This window comes from Microtus oregoni, unplaced genomic scaffold, assembly GCF_018167655.1.
Source record: "Microtus oregoni isolate MIOR12 unplaced genomic scaffold, Mior012 000070F_ref0000104, whole genome shotgun sequence".
NCBI lineage: Eukaryota > Metazoa > Chordata > Mammalia > Rodentia > Cricetidae > Microtus > Microtus oregoni.
The window spans coordinates 638183-656196 of NW_024543977.1; the positions used below are offsets into that span (position 1 = coordinate 638183).

Below are 18014 nucleotides of genomic sequence, written 5' to 3' on the forward strand. Positions count from 1 at the left end.
CTGTGAACATGGGAAACTTTCTATTCGGTACACAAGCAGACTGCTGACTATGCTCCTTTCTGCGCCTGAGCGCTTACCAACCACCTCCTCTAGGCCAGGCATTTGCGTGTCTGGGAAAGCAGCGAGAAACCAAACAGACCAACCTGCTGGGTGATTGAGCTGCCACTGGTGCCAAGGAGACAAGGGATTCAGCTCTGCATTCAGGGACCCTTTGATGGTAACTTCCTCCTCCTCCTCCTCCTCCTCCTCCTCCTCCTCCTCCCTCCTCCTCCTCCCCCTCCTCCTCCTCCTCCTCTTTTTTCTTCTCCTCCTCCCTTCTCTTCCTCTTCTCTTCCTCATCCTTCTACTTCTCCTTCATTTCTTTGGAATACTGGGTCTTACACACACACACTAGGTAAGTGCTGTCCTAATGAATTATATCCTTAGTCCTTGTGTTGCACTTTTTGTTTTGAGACAGGGTCTCCTTCTGTAGCCTAGGCTGGATTTGCACTCCTGAACTTCCTTTGTAGCTAGGAGCAGGGGCCCACACTGCAGAGCTGGGCGACATCTTGGCTACACACATGAGATACCAGTTATAGCTACAGTTGTATCCTGCGTGCCCAGTGGGGTCCTGAAGAATGGACCTGAGAGCTGAGGAGTGACAGATGACAAGGGACTGGGAGGGAAGGGACCATGCAGAGGCCCTGCTGGGTTGGAGCAGGAGTCATGGGCACTCACGTGTGAAAGAGCCCATGGAGCTAGAAAAGAAAGATTAAAAGCCCATAAACTTGGTTTCTCTGTTGTCCCGTGTCTTTTTCAAAAGGAAAAATTATATCCAGTTCATGCCAAATGTGTTTCACTTAGAGCATCTTACATGTTTTTCTGAAGGCTTTTAAGAAAAGTGGTTTCCAGCTTCTTTTTGCTTCAGGACAAAAAAGGGCAGAAGTACACCTGGTGAGTTCTTCCCTGAAGTGGTGACAGAAAAAAACGTCTGCTTTCACTGGGAAGCACCAGAGTGCTCTGAATTGTGCTTTGAGGGTGCCCTTAGGCTGGGTCCCCTCGGCTGGCAGCTGTGTTTTCTCAGGACTCCCTCAGTATATTTTTATGAGCTTGCTGTTTTTGACATTCCCAGCTCCCTCTTGCTGTTCCTGGGTCATGCCTAGAAATCTGTGTGGTGAGAGTGGAAATAGGGGGCTCGAGTGGGGGGGGGGTTGCTGCTTGATGGGGCCCAGCTTGTGGAGATGTTCAACAGGACAAGGGCACATGATGTAAACCAATATCTTAGCCAGGTGACACAGACCTGGAATACGCACTCGGTGGGCTGAGGCATGATTCATGACAGGCATACATATACACACGTAACACACACATACATGCAGCATGCATACACACATCTACACACAAGAGCAATAAAAGCTCATAGGTAATGGTTTAACCAATTTTGATACAGAAATGTGTAGTTTAAACTAGCCTGTACCAGTTGCTAATTAGAATTAGTAAATAGGAAGGTACTAATATATGAAGCTCCCCCACCGTGTGTTTGTGTGTGTGTGTGTAAATTAAATACTGCCCCTTTATTCCTCTCTGATGTTCTAATCCCCTTTTTTCTTCTCCACAAGCAATCAGTACAGAACTGTGGGAGCCTTTATATTATTTATATTATTTGCATACACAGTAATTACTGTGTATATCGGTCTACACCTTCCTACGTCCACTCTGCATTTTTCAGGTCTCTGCGTGTTATTTCTGTGGTGTGAGGCTGGACAGGCGGCTCATCTGTAGACAGCACGGTTGCTCTTCCAGAGGACCTAGATCAATTCCCATCACATACATGGCAGCTCACAACCATCTGTTACTCCACTTCAGGGCCTATTCTGGCCTCTGGGGAGCACTGCACACATGTGATACACAGACATGCATATAATAAAACACACTCAATTAAAAACATTTAAAGGTATATGTGGCATTAACAGATTTTTTAACTGCTTTGGTGGTGTCTGTTTGGTGGACATATCACATTTTATTTATTCTTCCATTGTCAAAATTTAGATTGTCTGTAATGTTTTATTGTCATTTATAGCAAATGTGGAATAGAGACCCTTTTATTGAGTGTTTTGTTTTGTTCTTCAAGGCAGGGTTTCCCTGTGTTATAGTCCTACCTGTCTTGGAACTAGCTCTTGTAGACCAGGTTGGGCAAGAACTCATCAAGATTGGCCTGCCTCTGCCTCTTGAGTGCTGGGATTAAAGGTGTGAGCCACCACCGCCCGGTTTGAGATTTTTTTTTTTAAATGTGTCTCTCTGATCCTGGGAAATAAACCCAGGGCCTCCTGCATCCTAAGAGCATGCTCTACCAACGAGGCATCATCAGTTTGTCAGAGTGGCTCAAGATGTATATTTAAAGCATATTATTTATTGGACTGAGGAGCATATACATTTCAAAACTACCTGGTTCATTTCCTCTCTACCTTCCCTCCAACAGCAGGAACAGCTTCCCAGTCCAGCCCATCCCATTGCCTAATATTATCAGACTGTTTACACTCCTATTGATTAGCCTCAAAGGCTCGAAGCTCTGTTCAGTCTTCGGTCTCGTTATCTATCTCCACTGAGATGTAAGTCTGTGGCAATGTTCACTGTTTCGAGTAGGCTTCCCTTGTCCATTCTACCTTGGACACCTTCCACGTAAGGGCTCTTCAGGTTCATCACTCCGCGTGGCTGTGCCACGTCTGCCTAGCAAATGCTCCTCCCTTGGACACGCTCACTTCCGCTTCCGTGACTGCCTCTGTGAACTGCACTTGAGGCTACCTCAGCACAGGGTAAGAAGGTAGATTTTGGAGACAAAGCCTGGTTTTCTCTTAGAAACCCCACCTCTACCCCCGCCATGCAACCCTAAGCAAGTCTCTCAGAGGAAAACATGGCTGTCATCACCACACCAGGGGCTCATAGCTCCGCGGTGTGGCTGAAAATTGAACCTCTGAAGACCGCTACTGTGTGGATCGTACTTCACATTGAATAGCTGTGTGATCTCAGGGAGTTTTGGAAAAAACAAACAAACAAACAAACAAAACCAAAAAAAAAAACTTCTCTATACCTCGGCTTGTTTGTATGTGAAGTCATGGATGATGAGAAAACATTCTTCCCTTAGAGCGTTGCCGAATGACTGTAATAAACAGACGGTTCTCACACAGTGCCTGATATGTAAGAGTAAGTGGGACTTGGTATCTGCATGCTTTTGGAGTTTAGTTGAAATGAAACTGAATTTGGGTACCAAACAGGATCTTATAATTAATTCCACTTGCCCAGATGGGGAAAACAAAACCCACAGGAGCTGGGATTTGGCCTGTGGTTCCCACAGCTGGTTTCTGTCAGTTTAAGGAGTAGAAATGAACCAAGGGCAGCTGGTTCACAAGGACCAGTACGTGAGCCATAAGGATCGAATCAATCCATCGGTAAGAATGCATACCGGCAGTACCATTCATCCAGCGGGCCTCCCTTCATAAGCCCCCTGTGTTCCCAGCAGCCCAGAAGCAGCAAGTCAACCAGCAGAAGCTAAGCCGGATGTCAGTGTGCACAGAGCTCCCAGGTAGGCGCTGCTCCCAGATGCTGCCAAGCCTCTGAGTCTGCACTAAGGAGCAATGTGTTTTACTTCGGCTCCTGGGAGAAAACTGGATCCTGTTGCCAGGCCAGCCTGTCTTCAGTTCCCTTTGGGGAGCACTAATAAATCAACAGCTCTAATTGTCTGTCAGCAACTTCTCAGGGGGTGGTAGAGGACTGGTGCCCAGAAGCAGGCGAGCCTTTCTGACCCAGACACCCCGTGCTGGCTCCTAGATAGGCCTCAGGTCTAGAGCAAGTGCAGACACACGAGCTGGAAGTGTCAGCAGCCGTAGGGCTCTCTGCTGCTGGTCATGAGCCCAGGGGGCTTTCTCCTGCCCCTTAGACTCACTGGTCTATTAGCTATTTTTCAAAACACAATTAATATCATTAGGGGGGGGTACAAATCACCTTCATTCCCTCCAAAATAGCCATGTCTAGTGTGCTGGTTAGTTTTATGTCAACGTATCCGAGAGAAGGGAACCTCAACTGAGAAGAACGCCTCCGTGCATGTAAGCGTGTAGGCAATTTTCTTCACTAGTCCATTGTGGGTGAGGCCATTCTTGGGCTGGTGACCCCGGGTTCTATACAAAAAAAGGCTGAGCCTGGCAGTGGTGGCGCACGCCTTTAATCCCAGCACTCGGGAGGCAGGGGCAGGCAGATCTTTGTGAGTTCGAGGCCAACCTGGTCTACAAGAGCTAGTTCCAGGACAGGCTCAGAAAACTACAGAGAAATCCTGTCTCAAAAAAACAAACAAACAAACAAACAAAACCAAAAACAAACAAACAAACAAACAAAAAAGCAGGCTGAGCTAGTCATGGGGAGCAAGCCAGTAAGCAGCACCCCTACATGGCCCTTGCATCAGCTCCTGCCTCCAAGTTACTGCCCTGTTTGAGTTCCTGTCCTGACTTCCTCAATGATAGACTATGGTGTGCAAGTTTAAGCCAAACAAACCCTTTCCTCCCTAACTTTCTTTTGGTCATGATTTTTGTTTTTTGTTTGTTTGTTTGTTTTTGGTTTTGTTTTTTGTTTCTGATTTTTTTCAAGACAGGGTTTCTCTGTAGCTTTGGTGCCTGTCCTAGAACTAGCTCTTGTAGACCAGGTTGGCCTCGAACTCACGGAGATCTGCCTACCTTTGCCTCCCGAGTGCTGGGATTAAAGGCGTGTGCCACCAATGGTGTTTTGTCATAGTAATAGTAAACTAACTATGGCCAATGACTGAGACCCCAGGAGCATCTTCCCAGCTCTACAATTAGGCTATCTAGGAGAGAGTTCTAGAAAGCTATAATCGCCAGACATTAACCGCCTGCACCATCTTTTATGACATAATAGTATTATTAATTATATAATTACATAATATAATTAATTATTAATAATAAATATTGTTATTAATAAGTATTAGAACCCATGATGTCATACACTAAAAACTCCTCAGTCTGTAGATGACTCAGCAGGTAACGTACTCACTGTGAGTGCCTGATAACCTGAACTGACCCCAAGATCACAGGGTGGGAAGACAGAACCCACTCTCCTGTGATGTCCACATGTGTGGTCCCCCCATGTGTGTGTCTTCCTGTCTCTCAAATTCTTGCAAACACACATATATAAAGTACCATGTATAACAGGAACAACAATAATAATTTTAAAAGTCTCCCTTCTGACACTTTTGTTGAAATATGTCTATGGGTTATATTATTTAATCTCTTACCTCCTTTTCTCCTTTTAGATCCTTCTGCCTCTGTCAAGATCCATTTTACAATTCAAAATCAATCACTAAAAATACATTAAATGAGCAAAATGCTTAATGTGTCTAATAATTTCTTAGTGATTTTTTGAACAACAGTGGTTTAAATAAGACTTGTATTTGTATGGCCAGAGCGACCACTCAGTGGTTAGAGCATTTGCTGCTCTTCCAGAGGACCAGAGTTTGGTTCTCAGCATTTACTTCAGGGACTCAGAACCTTCTGTAATTGCAGCTCTGGGAGATCTAATGTCCTCTCCTGTCCCCTTTGGACACGTACACTTGTAACACTCACGCGTGCTCACACACATGAACACACACACACACAAATACTAACTCTTGGAAAGAGAGCCGCATCTGAGAGGGGAGGAGAGGCTGCGGCTGAGGGAAGCTAGGGTGTGTTTCTGGGTCTGCATGTGTGAATCCAGAAGAGCAAAGGGCAGAGAATGGGGAGGAAAATAACCTGGAGGGGAAGAGAGACTCCACTGGGGAGAGCGGAGTAGACAGAGGTGAAGAAAGGGAAGGAGGTGAGCAGGGCAGCTTGTCACTAGTGTTTTACCCTGAAGAGACTGGGACATACATGTGGGGGATAGGGAATTGTGGGGACAGGGAAGTGGACTTGCAGCTGCCCTGTAACCAGTACAGAAAAGGAGAAAGGGGTTTTTGGACTCCTATGAGCAGGCTTTGCTCATCAGAACACGAGTCTGGAACATTAATCTCTCCATCCAGTCCCACAGGCTGCTGGGAGTGTGGATACCTTAGACACAGAGGTAAATTAAGTGACCACAACTCCATTCAGAATTAGAGAGCCCATTCTCCTAGCATCTAAGTCCAGCCAAGGGACTGATGTGAGTAGCAGCACAGGAGAGAATCCTTGCTCCATGACTTGCAGTGCTGTTGCTCCTACTCTCTGGGGAGGCCAGCTAGCATGTAAAGAAAGAACTACCCCGAGTTGGCCATGCTGGGCCACTATCGAAGGGCAATATGCAAAGCCTCCGTTCAGCACAGCTTACGCTGTCTCGCTGAGGCACCAGCTTTGTGAGTGATGCTGTCTGAAGCCCTCCACACCACACACAGTTACCACTAATGAGACTGTGTTCTTCCTCTGTATGGGGCTGTGGTCCTGTAATCCCAGCTTCCCCAAGGTAAAGCAAGAGGATCACAAGTTCAAGGCCAACCCCAGACAGGGAGCAACATCCAGCCTCAAAACAAACAACAAGCAAATGCCACAGAAGCAGCCGCAACTGGAGAAATGACTCAGCTAAGAGCACTGACTAGTTTTCCAGGGAACCCAGGTTCGGGTTCCAGCACATAGACACTTACCAGTCACCAGTAACTCCTATTTCAGAGTGTCTGGTGCCCTCTTCTGGACTCTGGAGGTACTGTATGAACATGGTACATAGTCACAAGCTCAGATAAAACACCCATACACAAAAAAAATCAAAGTAAATAAAATCTCATAAAACACTTTTTTTTTTAAAGCAGCAATCTTATATTACATGGTGAGACCACCTCAGATGAGTTTGACTGTATTGAGACCAGCAAAATAGAAGTAAGTAAGAGGAGGTTGCTTTAAGACACTACATTTTGGGACAATTTTCTAATAGCATCCCATTACTAGATTATGTAACCACCCTAGATCTGAACATCCTAGACCCCATCACTGTCACGATGAATAAATATCTTGTCAATATCTGTCTTCATGTGCATCAAAAGACACATCCAGAGAAGGTCAGAGTGGGGCTGCTTGGGTGACAGCACCATGCGGAACAGCCCCAAAGTGGGCAAGATGAAGACTCCCACCCACCAGACCTGGTTGGGTGGAATCAGAGAGGAGCAGAGGGATGATGGGGCACACGCTCCCACGGGATGTTCATATCTAATCATGACTGTGCATGAATAAGGATGTCACTTATTGTCACAGACTAGTGCCCACTGGAAAAAGATGTCCGCTGCCCACCTCCCTCCTTCCCCCTTCTTGAGCCTGTGGGAGCCAGCTCTGCCCCTCACCTCATTTATGCATGTCTTTAAAACTATTGCAGGTCTGCGTTATGCAGGTGTGTTGGATGAAGGAAAAGTGTAGTAATAAGGGCGGCGGAGCTGCGTCCCCAGCACCCAGCCACCTGCACAGCTAGCTTTATCAGAAATAATTACACAGAAACTGTATTCTTTTAAACACTGCATGGTCCATTCTCTTCTAGGCTAATTCTCACATATTAATTTAGCCCATTTCTAATCATCTGTGTGTAGCACCCCAAGGTGCGCTTACCAGGAAGATTCTAGCCTAGGTCCTTCCTGGGTCAGAGCTTCATAGCATGTGTCTGCCCAGGAGCAGGGCATGGCGTCTCTCTGAGGCGTCTGCTCCCGAGAGGAGAGCTGTCGAGTCTGAGCTCACTTCCTCTTCCTCCCAGCATTCTGTTCTGTTTACTCCTCCCACCTATGTTTTAACCTATGAGGGCCAGCCAAGCAGTTTCTTTATTTTTTAGCCAATGACCTTCCTCCATTAGAAAAGAGAGAAAATAGGGAGAAGGAAAGAGAAGAAGAGGCACAGAGGGATGAAATAGTACTTGGGTTAGTTTCTGTCAGCTTGACACAAGCAGAGGAGCCTCAACCGAGAAGACGCCCCAGTCAGATTGTCCTACAGGAAAGTCCGGGAGGCATTTTCTTGGTGAAATGGTTGAAGGTTCTCAGCCCACCTTGGGTGGTGCCATCCCTGGGCTGTTGATCCTCGGTTGTATAGGAAAGTTGCCTGAGCAAGCCATGAGGAGCAAGTCAGTAAGCAGCACCCCTCCATGGCCTCTGCATCAGTTCCTGCCTCCAGGTTCCTGTCTTGAGTTCCAGCCTTGGCTTCTTTCAGTGATGGATTGAGATCCATAAGATGAAATAAGCTCTTTCCTCCCCAAGTTGTTTTCACACATCGTGGTGGTTTGAATGCCAGTAGCCCCATTGACTCCTATATGCGAATGCACAGTCCCCAATTAGTGGAACTGTTTGGGAAGGATTGGGAGGTGTGGCCTTGTTGGAGACATGTTGCTGGGTGTGAACTCTGAGGTTTCAGAAGCCTGTGCCAGGCCCAGACTGGCTCTCTTTGCCAGCAACTTGCCTGAATCAGGAGAGAGAGAGTGTGCTCCAGCGCCAAGCCTGATTGCCACCGTACTCCCCACTATAATGCTAATGCTCTGAGACTGTAACCAAGCACTCAGCTGAACTCTTTCTTCTCTAAGTTGCCTTGACCACCCTGTCTCTTCCCAGCAGTCACTCATGCATTATCACAACAAGAAAGCAAAGCAGGAGAGGAGGGGAACTTGGCCACAGACAGTGAAACAGCAGCTGCTTGAGAGCCTGGAAAGTCCTGTCTCCAGGTGGGCATACTGCTTCTGTGCAAGTCACACAGTTTGCCTTTTTCTGGCCACCTGCCTTCTCTACTCCATGGTAGAGGAAAGTTCCTGTCGATCGGGTGTTCAGAATCCAGCATAAGGTACACAATACATAAGGACATAAGCACCATGTTTTAAATAAAATGATGATAAATAAAAAAGTTTTTTTTAAAAAAAAGCAATACGTTTAACTTCTTCCTTTCCAATTCGAATCCCCTTGATCCCATTATGTTGTCTTATTGCTATTGCTAGAACTTTAAGCACTATATTGAAGAGGTATGGCGAGAGTGGACAGCCTTGCCGTGTTCCTGAGTTAAGTGGGATGGCTTTGAGTTTCTCTCCGTTTAATTTGATGTTAGCTGTCGGCTTGCTGTATATAGCTTTTATTATATTTAGGTATGACCCTTGTATCCCTAATCTCTCCAAGACTTTAACATAAATGGATGTTGAATTTTGTCACTTTAAAATGCTAATTAACCCAATTAAAAAATGGGGCACTGAACTGAACAGAGAATTCTCAACAGAAGAAGTTCAAATGGCCAAAAGACACTTAAGGTCGTGTTCAACTTCCTTAGCAATCAGGGAAATGCAAATCAAAACAACTTTGAGATATCATCTTACACCTGTCAGAATGGCTAAAGTCAAAAACACCAAGGATAACCTTTGCTGGAGAGGCTATGGAGGAAGGGGTACCCTCATCCATTGCTGGTGGGAATGCAAACTTGTGCAACCACTTTGGAAATCGGTGTTTCGGTTTCTCAGGAAATTCGGGATCAACCTACCCCTGGACCCAGCAATACCACTCTTGGGAATATACCCAAGAGATGCTTTATCAAATGACAAAAGCATTTGTTCAACTATGTTCATAGCAGTATTATTTGTAATAGCCAGAACCTGGAAACAACCTAGATGCCCTTCAATGGAAGAATGGATGAAGAAAGTATGGAATATATACACGCTAGAGTACTACGCTGCGGTAAAAAACAATGACTTCTCGAATTTTGCATGCAAATGGATGGAAATAGAAAACACTATCCTGAGTGAGGTGTCCCAGACCCAAAAAGATGAATATGGGATGTACTCACTCATAATTGGTTTCTAGCCATAAATAAGGACCACGGAGTCTACAAGAGGTGAACCTAAAGAAGCTAAGTAAGAAGGGGAACCCAAGGAAAAACATATAGTTGTCCTCTTGGCTAAGGGAAGTAGACCAAATTTCCGGGAGAAAATGGGATCTTGGGGATGGGGTGGGATGGGGGTAAAGGGAGATGGGGAGAGAAAAGGTAGAAGGGAAGGAGGGGGGACCTGGGAAACAGGAGAATTGGGATAAAGGAAAGGTGGATAGGGGAGCACAGAGCCACAATTCTTAGTTAAGGGAGCCAGTTTAGGGTGGGCAAGAGACTTGACCCTAGAGGGGCTCCCTAGTGCCCAAGATGAGGTTCCCAGTTAGTTCCTTGGGCAGCTGAGGATTGGGAACCTGAAATGACCCTATCCTAGAGCAATACTGACGAGTATCTTGCATATCATCATAGAATCTTCATCTGGTGATGGATAGAGATAGAGACAGAGACCCACACAGGAGCACTGGACTGAGCTCCCAAGGTCCCAAGGAGGAGCAGAAGGAGGGAGAACATGAGCAAAGAAGTCGGGACCACGAGGCGTGCATCCACCCACTGAGACAGTGGAGCTGATCTACGGGGAGCTCACCAAGGCCAGCTGGACTGTGACCGAAAAAGCATGGGATAAAACCGGACTCTCTGAACATGGCGAACAATGAGGGCTGATGAGACACCAAGGACAATGGCAGGGGGTTTTGATCCTACTTAATGTGCTGGCTTTGTGGGAGCCTAGCCAGTTTGGATGTTCACCTTCCTAGATATGGACGGAGGGGGGAGGACCTAGGACTTAACACAGGGCAGGGAACCCGGACTGCTCTGTGGACTGGAGAGGGAGGGGGGGAGAGGAGTGGGGGGAGGGGGAGAAGGGTGGGAGGAGGGGGAGAAGGGTGGGAGGAGGGGGAGAAGGGTGGGAGGAGGGGAAGGGAAATGGGAGGCTGGGAGGAGGTGGTAACTTGTTTTTTGTTTATGTTTTTTTTTCTTCTTTTCGCAATAAAAAAATTAAAAAAAAAGCAATATGAACAAAGATTTTCTTTAAAGAACACAGCTAAGAAACATAGGAATGAGACGTGTGGAGAAGAGACCTGATTTTTCTGTAACTATTTTCATTTCAATACATTAAAAAAAAGAAGAAGAAGAACAAGGTATTGAATCAAGCCAAAGAGACAAATCCTCAAATAGGCGGATTTCTAAAACCACCCTTGAGGTGACTCAGTAGATGTGTATCTCGTCTGCCTGTGTTCTGGTTACAATAGACCGCTGGGTGCCGAGATGCGCAGGAGTTTGCAAGAATCCGGAGTTAGCGGCACACACCTTTGATGCCAGCACTTGGGAGGCAGACCAAGAGGCAGAGGCAAGTGGATCTCTGTGAGTTTGAGGATAGCCTGGTTAAAAAAAAGAAAGAAAGAAAGAAAGAAAGAAAGAAAGAAAAGGGGGAGGGAAGGAAGAGAGGAGAGAGGAAGAGAGGGACAAAGGGAGAAAAGGAGGAAGAGAAAGAGGGGGGGAGGGAGGAAGAGAGGAAAGAAGAAAAAAGAAAGCAGCTCCAATGCCTTCCCAGTGGAGGGCCCCCAAATCCCCAGCCAACCGAAGCTGAAGTCTGAGGCAGCAAAATGCATCCCCAGACTAATATCCCTTCCCCTGAGACCCGTGACTGCCATTACAAAGAGGAATAAGCTCAAGGTACCGTATCGCCCCCATTTAAATAATGGTGCAGAATCATAAAAAGGAAGGCGAACAGTGAAGAAGAATCACTAGAGCCCAGGAGAAGGGAAGAAGCCAAAGTGGAGAATCCTGCAGTACCGGCTCTGACCTCCAGGCGGCGGGCTCCTTGGACCCCAGACGGAAGAAGGGTTAAAATACGCATCAACTTAATTGTTATTAATAAACCCGTTGTAGATGTGTAATTAATATCTAGTGGAGAAATAAAGCGTTTCCAACTCTAAAAGGCTGAGAAACAGCCCCTGCGTGGGCATGCCTTCTGAACAAAGGGAAGACTCTCTCGTGGGGCGAAACGGATGGAGGGCGTACTTCACCTTCACAAGTCTCTAGCACCGTGTCAGCGAGGGGACGGAGTTTGGGGTTACTGAAAGTTTTACTGTGTGAGGGTTTTGTTTAATTCTAAGGCATGGTGGGCGGGGGGGGGGGGGGGGCGGGCGGTTGGGATAGGAAGTGATAACTATCAAAGCAAGCAGGAACATTGCCTAAATGTCACAACCTTTTAGCGAACAGCTTAGTCATGTTATTCATCAAATTAGCTCTAATGAGGTTTACCTAAAGTCCTTAGCCATGTCTTCCATCCTTGTCATACAGCAAAGGGTTCGGGCTAACTAAGATTTTCCTCTATTTTCCACACAAGGTGAGTTCCATGCTACCTGGTTGTGGGTAATTCTGTACGAGTAATTCAGTACTACCCCACCAGAGGGAGCCAAAAGACTGCTTTAGAATGTTTCACTGGCTTTCCCAAGTTTTCAACCGCATGCAAATCCATTGAGCTGCCCACCATCCCCCTCCTTTCTTCTCCCACGCAAGACATTTGAAAACCCAGAAAAAGAAACAGCACTAGCAAAGCAAACTCCGTATTTTCTTGCTTTGACCACAGACTGTAACAAATAGTACTGCAATATTTAAGCGTGAATGCTGTCTTCTTAGAAAGAAATAAAAAGCTTGTGCCTTAGAAAGGATGTGAAGTGGTGAGTACTAAATCCTTTCAAGAAATTAGCCTGTGGCGGTGGTGCACACCTTTAATTCCAGCATTTAGGAGGCAGAGGCAGGCGGATCTCCAAGTCTGAGGCTAGCCTGGTCTACAGAGAGAGTTCAAGGACAGCCAGGGCTACACAGGGAAACCCTGTTTATATATATATATTATGGTTTATTTAACTTTATCTTATCTGCACTGGTGTGAAGGTGTCAGATCTACCCCCTAGAACTGGATCTTCAGACAGTTGTGAGCTGGCATGTGGGTGCTGAGAATTGAACCCGGGTCCTCTGAAGAGCAGTCAGTGCTCTTAACTGCTGAGCCAACTCTCCAGCCAGAGAAACCCTGTTTTGAAAAACAAAACAAACAAACAAGAAAGGGAGGAAGGGAGGGAGGGAGGGACAAAAGAAGGAAGGAAGGAAGGAAGGAAGGAAGGAAGGAAGGAAACTATTCTGTGGATGTTTCCCTGCATGTGTTATTGAACAATATTCTAAGTGCCTGTTTATTTTAGGGGACACTTGACAGTGGATTTCTCTTCTTGCCATAGGATAGGATCCACTATGCATTTGAAGCTGCCCAAACACATCTTCCCTTTCCCATTTTACTTCAAACACACAAGGCTGTCTCTCTGTCCTATGTCTCTGGGCACATGCTGGGACTGGGCATTCTATGCCCACGATCAGCAGGGAAAGTGACCTGTGAGTACAGCCAAATTTCTCAGATGGCCCTCTTGCTTTTGGTTTCCACCCTTGCCTATCTGACCTCAACCTGGGTGATGGAACCTGCTTAAAGATCCCTCCCTCTGAGCTACGATAGCTTCAACTCCATGACGCCACTACACGCTGCCTTCCTTCCAAGAATTCTCCATGTCTTGTGGAAAGAATTTTGCCTTAGAACTCAGGGGGGGGGGGCACCCAAACATTAAGTAATTCAATTAATGAGGTGAGTAGGTTCACAAATAAGCAATAAATACAGGAAAAAATGTTCCATGGCTTGACTCATCAGAGAAATCTTAACACAACCCACACCAGCATTCAATATCGCCCCAGGCAGGACAGCTATTGTGGAGGCCGGAAAATGCAGGCCCATTTCTACCACGTCTGACACTCGGAGAGTTTGGAGATTGACAAGCATAGTTGTCCCAGCTCAGGATGTGACTGCTTGGTTCTTTTGGCACTAAGATAGATCCTTCTAGTAAGTTCATGCCGTCCTGACAGGTGGTCAGGACGTGCAAGTGCACATCTGCTCCTTCTTTAGAAACTATGAGGTCACCTGGGGAAGAGCGGTCTTTAGAATACGTGATCTAAAGCACCTTCCCTACCTAGACAATAGGATGCTACTGATTTGATGTCTCAGGGTGATAAAGCAATCGATTGTGTGAGTTATCCTTGGTATCGTGTTAATAAAGTCTTTTGTTACCTTCTCCCCCCACCCCTGCCCCCTGTTTGTGTTGGGTATAAAAACTGAGGATAAACAAATGTGGGTGATTTCAGAATTTCAGGATTTCAGTCACTGGAATGCCCTCTTGATGCTTTTATGGTTTCTGTCTGGTTATTTTTCATGTGTCTTCATATTCTTTACTATATTTCTAAAATTCCCACGCCCCTATCCTGGCAAGAGGTGATTTTTGTCAAGGCTGGTCCTCAACAGGCTATCCTTGGAGAAAGAAATGACAATACATTCTGGCAGGAGGCGGTGGGGGGACGGGGGAGTGAGACCAGAGGGTGGGAATGGTAATGCAAGCTGCTTTGGTCATCCCAGAAATTGTTTTGAAGATTCTGCAAAAAGCCGAAGACAGAACTGCCATGTGACCAGGTGGACCACTCCTGGACCGACGGACTCTAAGTCAGCATTCCATGTCTTATTTACTGTCATAGTCAAATGTGTATTGCATTTATTTATTGGTTTGTTTGCTTATGTATGCGTGTGGGTGTGCACTCAACATGGCACCTGCATAGATGCCAGAAGGTCAGCCCTTGAGAATCACTTCTCTCCTTCCTCTGTGTCTGCCACAGGTGAGGGTGCCCAGGTCATCAGATTGGCAGCAAGTGCCTTCATCCACCGAGCCATCTTGCCAGTCCCCATCCTGTATCTTTATGACATCTTCACAGCAGCCTGCAACCCCACCAGCAATGGACCAATGAGTAAATGGGGAATGCATGTGCATAGTGGGGCATGATTCATCCACAAGGACTGAAACTATGTCATTGGCAAGTAGAAGATGGATCTGGAAATCATCGCGTTAAACAAACTAGACAAGATTCAAAAGGGCAACTATTCTCCAACGTGGAATCTGGATTTTTTTTTCAGTTATAAAAAATAGAAAGGAAGGGCTGTTAGAGAAAATAACCGGGGCCATTGAGAGGGGAGGGAGAAGAAGATAGGATGATGGAGGTTAAAATACAGTCAAAGGTGTCATGCGTATACGCCAATGTCACAAGGAAACTGTATTAGCGTTCACCCACAAATGAGAACTGGATGACTCTGTCCTAGCATAAATGAAGGTTATAGTCTGGAAGAAAGTTAAAACGGTGCCATAGCTTTCACTGGAGCTGCAGAACAAGCCAGGCGACAGGTCAGTTCGGTTTGTGAGCTAAAAACCCTAAAAGTCACTAAGAACTAAGAGCAGGTGAGCGCTGAGGGTGAGCAAGGGTTTACTGTGTGCTGGTCTCATTTGACGCTTTGACAAGCTCTGAGCTCCATAGTGGGAATTCCTGGCATCTCCACTTAATGGAAGCCGAGGTGCTGGGTGAAGGGATTAGTGACTTGCCCGCATGGCAGGCCTGCGAGCTGAGAGCCAGAAGGCAGACCCTGCAAATCCAGCCTGATTAGTTCACCAACGATGAAACCTCGAGAAGAGTGCCATGCTCCTTTTGTAGAACCTCATGTCGGGCTTTTAAAAGGCAAAGCAGCTAGCACAAGACACTTCCGCAACAACACGGGTAGTGTTGCTCCAGGTCTCGGGTAGTTCTGCTCTATGCCCTCATCCAGAAGCCCAGGCTCCTCCATCCTTGTCCTGCTATCCCGAATCGCCCGGTGTTCTGTGTGACTGAGGCTGGATAACACTGGCTTTAGGCTGCATCTGGAGGAAGGCACCACATTCACGGTGTTAGTTAAACACCCATCTCTGGGGAGAACTTGGTCACCTAGCCATATTAATGGCAGGGAATTAAGTTTCCCTGGGTAGCCTGTAATCCAGCTGCAAGTCCATTTTAATGCCTGGCAAGGGAAATCAGGAAGGGAGGGCTAGGGATACAGTCCAATGGGAGAGGGCTGACCAAACATACAAAACAACCTGGGTCTCATTGTTAGCACTGCAAAAACAAAAGAGCAAATACAATAAAAAGGGGGGGATTTGGGTGATGAGCCACCTGTCTACCTTCTGCCCACCTGTGCTAGTCAGTGTTCCGCTCAGTATTTGGATGGAACACATGGCATTTGAGAAAGACACTCTATACAGTGGACATGAAAATATCAAGGGCACTTTTATTTCTTAACGCGTAACTCCAGGCAATGACTTCACAGTTAGGATGACTATCTAAGCTATCCCTGTGCTGTCTGAATAGATCTCTAAAGTTCATATTCAAATGGCCAATCAATACAGAAGATGCTCATCATCATCAGCCATGCAGAAAGGCAGGAGACCCATTGTAAGTGAGCCCTTCACACCGTTGGCGGTGGGAGCCTATTAAGAAAAGAGTTTAAGAGATGCTGGACTGGAGAAACTCAGTGGAGAAACCCTGCCTGCACAAGTGTGTTGTGATACACACCTGTGCCTCCAGCACTTGGAGGACAGAGAGCAGTAGACTCCTGAGGTTGTTGGCCGACTAGCCTAGCCAATCAGAGAACTCCTGGTTCAAGGAGAGACCCTGTCTCAAAAACTGAAGCAGAAAATGATAGAGGGGAGAAGATACTCAAAGTCAACCTTTGACCTGAATACACACACACACACACACACACACACACACACACACACACACACGATAAATAAGCAAAAAACAAACAAAAAGATTTAAGCCACGCATATTGGTGCACACCTGTAAGCCCAGTATTATTCCAGTATTCTGGAGGTTAAAGGATTAGTTCGAGGTCAACCTGGACTACTCAAGAAAACCTTGTCTCAGAAGAAGAGAAGAGGCCAGATCATCAGAAGTGCTGGGTATGGAAAGAACTGAAAACTCACCCTGGCAATGAGATCAAAATGGCACAGGTCCTTAGAAAAACTTTAACAGAGATTTATTATGGTCTATACTTTGATTTACACCTCTATAAAAATGCATTGTCCTGGCTAGTCTTACGTTAGCTTGGCACACACGCTGGTGTTACCTGAGAGGATGACTGAGAACAAGCCTCCGTGGGATTTGGCTGTAAAAGGACCACAACAGGGTAGCCAAGAACTCCAGTGAGAGCGCTTACCAGTGGGGTGGCAGAAGCCAGGCCAATGACATGGGCACTTAACACTTGCTAGTAAAGATGAATGGACTAAGGGGTCAACTGTGTGACTCAGAGGACCACACTACAGCATCCAAGTGAGATTCTTCTCCTTTCTTGTTTTGTTTTGTTTGGTGGGTGGAGGTTGCAGGGCAGATGTGAGGGGATGGGGAGATGAGTGGGATCAGAACGCATGATGTGAAATCCACAAAGAATCAATAAATTTTTTTAAAAAAAAAACTTGATTGGAAGTTCCCAGATGACCCCAGTGCCAATCAACTTGAAGAGCTCTAGCGACACAGTGTCCTCTGCTTTCAGTTCGTGTGTGTTGGTGGAAGCCCTTCCCGGATGAGCACCTCCATCAGCACGGCATGGACATCCCTTCCCCTGAGATCATGTTGCATGAACTCATCAAGAAGCTGTACCATGCCAGGTGCTCCAACATCACCGTCATCCGCACCGGCACTTCCAGAGGGATAGGTCTGGAGCCTGGCTCTGTGGTCATCACCCGGCAGGCAGTGGATGAGTGCTTCAAGCCAGAGTTTGCGCAGATTGTCCTGGGAAAGCGGGTGGTTCGCAGCACCAGCCTGGATGCGCAGCTGGTACAGGAGTTGAGGCAGTGCGCCTCCGACCTGAATGAATTCCCCACCGTTGTGGGCCACACCGTGTGCACCATGGATGTCTATGAAGGGCAAGGCCGTCTGGATGGTGCCCTCTGCTCCTGCACGGAGAAGGACAAGCACGCCTACGAGCAGCCCATGCCGCAGGCGTCCGAAATATTGAGATGGAATCTTCATTGTTTGCCGCCATGTGCAGTGCCTGTGGCCTGAGAGCGGCTGTGCACCGACTGCAAGGGGACCAGATCACACTCCTCATGACATGCTGGTGGAATACCAGCAGAGACCTCAGCGACTGGTGGGCCACTTCATGAAGAAGAGCCTCGGGAAGGCCTGAGGCTCTTGTCCTTGTCACCCAGGACAAGACTTTGCAACTCCTGGCCAATAAATCTGTTTTTCATAATTTTTTTAAAAAAAGATTCAGCTGTACGACTCTTTTTTAATTAGATGGGAGAGGCCCAAAGCCATTGC

The 18014-nt window shown here is 46.7% G+C and overlaps 1 pseudogene; it reads left to right on the forward strand.

The window, feature by feature from the left end:
* Positions 1–3359: 3359 nt before the first annotated feature.
* LOC121440704 lies at positions 3360–17880 on the forward strand (annotated as a pseudogene).
* The last annotated feature ends 134 nt before the right edge of the window (positions 17881–18014 follow it).